Source organism: Mus caroli, unplaced genomic scaffold (assembly GCF_978045245.1).
Source record: "Mus caroli unplaced genomic scaffold, Mus_caroli_1 scaffold_11, whole genome shotgun sequence".
In the NCBI taxonomy this organism is placed as follows: Eukaryota; Metazoa; Chordata; class Mammalia; order Rodentia; family Muridae; genus Mus; species Mus caroli.
The window spans coordinates 112402261-112405682 of NW_028227266.1; positions in this window are offsets into that span (position 1 = coordinate 112402261).

Genomic DNA, 3422 nt, shown 5'->3' on the forward strand with positions numbered 1-3422 from the left:
CTGTAAGATTGGATGTTTTGGATAATGATTATCAATTTGTCCTGAATAAGAGGCAACCAAGATTGCCCAATCGTTAGTTGTTGCTGCCAGGGTTTGAACTTGAGCAGAAGTATAAGGCACAATTAGCATATGAGGTTCTTTCCCAAAATGAGTAATGGCTGCTTTTATCCCCCGAAGTGCAAGTTGAGCAACTGCATTAGGATACCACTCAATGATTTTTGCAGGGGAAGCATTAGGGTGGACCTGTTGCGCGCATCCAACTCGACCAGCAAGAACGACGCTGCAACAGGATCCTTCTGCACACATTTATTGGGAGAGCTTGATTGCAGAGGCAAAGAGACCCCAATCCCAGAACTGGTGCTGCTTATATAGGCCTAGGAGAGGCGTGTCTCACACCCGGATTGGTTATGCACTATGCCTCATTTGCATGTTCCTCATCTGATTGGTTACTCTCTCTCAGTACCTCACAGTACCTCATTATCATACCTCATTTGCATGCCTCACATCTGATTGGTTATTCTCTCAGTACCTCATTATCATACCACATTTGCATGTCTCACATCTGATTGGTTAACTCTCTTAGTACTTTGCAGAGCCTCATTATCATGCCCGGGCCAGGCAGTGTTTTGGCGAAAAACTTTACTGCATAAGTACGCATTGGTAGTTTGCCCAAACTTATGTGTGGTGGCCAGCAATAGCCTGTGCCACCCTGCAACGGCACATGTGGCTTCCCACATGGACCCACAATAAGGGTCCATTTTGCCACAAGACTGCTGTTGGTAACTGTGCAGTTTTTAATATGCACAATTCAAATGACTTTGACTCTTCAATGTGGTGTAATTGAGCATCTTGTAAGGCCTTTTCTACAGTTTGTAAAGCTTGACATGCAGCTGGGGTAAATGCGAACGGGGGATCTCCCTTGCGCCAGTGACGGTCTGAAGTTCCCGGGTTTCGGCACCACTTGTCCTGAGCCATTGTTCTCGCAAGCAAGAACACACTCGGACAACCGGATTCTTCTGCAGCAAGCTTTATTGCTTCTTCAGGAGGGAAGACCCAGAACCCGGAAAATGGTGCTGCTTATATAGCCCTCAGTGTGGCGTGTCAGCACCTGATTTGTTGCTCGCCCATCACCTCATTACTACGCCCCGAGATAGGCAGTGACTTGGCGTGAATTCACTCTCGCACCTGCGCACAAGGCTTGTTTACTAGTTGGGCACAGCGGAAGCCAGCGCCATCTTGTAATTGCGATTGCTCACGGCACGACTCTCCACAAGAGGGCAGGCAATGTTTGGAGATGGATAAGTAGGACCCAACAGACAGTGATGGGTGCTTGCATTGCTAGCCATGCAACACTTCCTCTGTCTGTCGGTCTCACGTCTTTGCTGATCTTCACTTTGTTGAGAGGCACAGCAGAGAACTTCCCTGAATTTCAGCTGGTTCTGGTTGCTTCCACTGACATGTGCCTATCGGGTGAAGGCCTAGCAGTTTCTGCTGAGTCTTACCACTGCCACTGATTCGTGTTTGGTGACACTCTTTGAACTGAACTGTTGGTATCCCAACAACACCCTATAATTATCCCAAAGAGCTACTTCTAAATAGGTCCACATCCCCTTGTCCTATTTATCATCTTTTCTCCCCTGCCTTTGGACGGTGGACTAGAGTCGGGGGACGGGGGGAGGAAATGAAAGCATTTGAGAACCCTTATTTAAGTAGATTTTGAAAAATCTAAGCCTACAGTATGTATACATGTGAGAGCAGCCAGAGGCAACAGGTTGTGAGCTACCAGATCTGGGTACTGGGAACCTGACTGGGGTCCTCTGCAAGAGTAATACATCCTTAACTGTTGAGCCATCTCTATAGCTCCATAATGTTTTTACACACAGTCTCACTAGGTTGCTCGGGCTGGCATTGCAGTTACCAGCCTCCTGCCTAGGCTCCCCGAGTGCTGAGATCACAGGCAGAGCCCGACTTACTTTTTTAAGCATTTATCTTTATTTTGTATTCATCCATATGTGTGTTGTCTGTGTGACTATATGCCACAAGTGTTCTGGTCCTTGGAGTCTAGAAGAGGGCATCAGATCCCCTGAAGCTAGAATTTCAGGTGGCTGTAAGATAATGTAGGTGCTGGGAATAGAACTCAGTCCTCTGTAAGCAGTATGTACCACAAACTGCTGAACCATCTACCCAGCCTCTTGGTAGAATGTGTGATTATTGATTAGATAAGCTAGTTTAAACCTTTACAATTTTGTATTTAAAAGTACCAATCCAGGGCTAAAGATATGGCTCAAAGGTTAAAAGCACTGGCTGCTGGCTACTCTTTCAGAGGGCCTAGGTTTGGTTTCTAGCCCCACCCCCCACCCCATGGTGGCTTCCAATTGTCTGTAACTCCAGATCCAGGAAACCTAGTTACCTCTTCTGGGTTCTGTGGGAACCAGGCATATATGTGGTACACAGATATACATGCAGGCAAAACACCAATACACACAAAATAAAAATAAATTTTTTTTGTTGTTGTTTGATTTGGTTTTTTGTTTGTTTTTCCCTCTGGAGCTGAGGACCGAACCCAGGGCCTTGTGCTTGCAAGGCAAGCACTCTACCACTGAGCTAAATCCCCAACCCCAAATATATTTTTTTTGAGTCAGGATTTCTCTGTGTAGCTCTGGCTTTCCTGGAACTCCCTCTGGAGACCAGGCCAGCCCCAGACTCAGAGATCCACCTGCCTCTGTCTATTAATACTGGGATTAAAGGGTGCACCACCAAGCTCTCTTCCAGTCTCTTTGGGGTGATGCCTAGCAAGATGAGAGGAGGGCACAGAAACAAGATTACAAAAGAAGTTGCAGTTTTACAAAGCATCCCAGCAAGACACATGTTGTGCTGCTAGGGCAGCTCTAAGGCCGGCCACTGAGAGATCAGCCAGTGTCAAATGTGGCTGCCGTACTAAGCCCAAAAGAAAGTACAACTGGAGGGCCAAGGCTGAGAGTTGAAGCACTGCCGGGATCGGGTCAAAAACAGGTACTTAAACCATGCCATCCCATATTCAGGCATGGATTTCACAAAAGGGCAACACTCTGGACCCAGGGTGGGGGGAGCTCCTGCAGCACCCAGCTCATCTCACAGATTGCAATGAGCATCATAAACACTCTGACTTTTAAAACCAAGTTTTAAAAAAATCCATCCAAAAAAAAAAAAAAAAACCAAAAGCGAGATTGATACAGAGTTTGTCTACGTAGCTCTGCAATGACAAATAACCTTGAACCTCTTCTGATCCTCCTGCCTCCATTTTTAGGGGTGCTGGGATCACAGGCCACACCCACCTTAGTAATAATTTTTTTAATTTATTTTTATTTATTCACTTTATATCCCTATCGCTGCCCCCCCTTCTCATCTCCCTCTCCCACAACCCTTTCCCCTCTCCCTCCTCT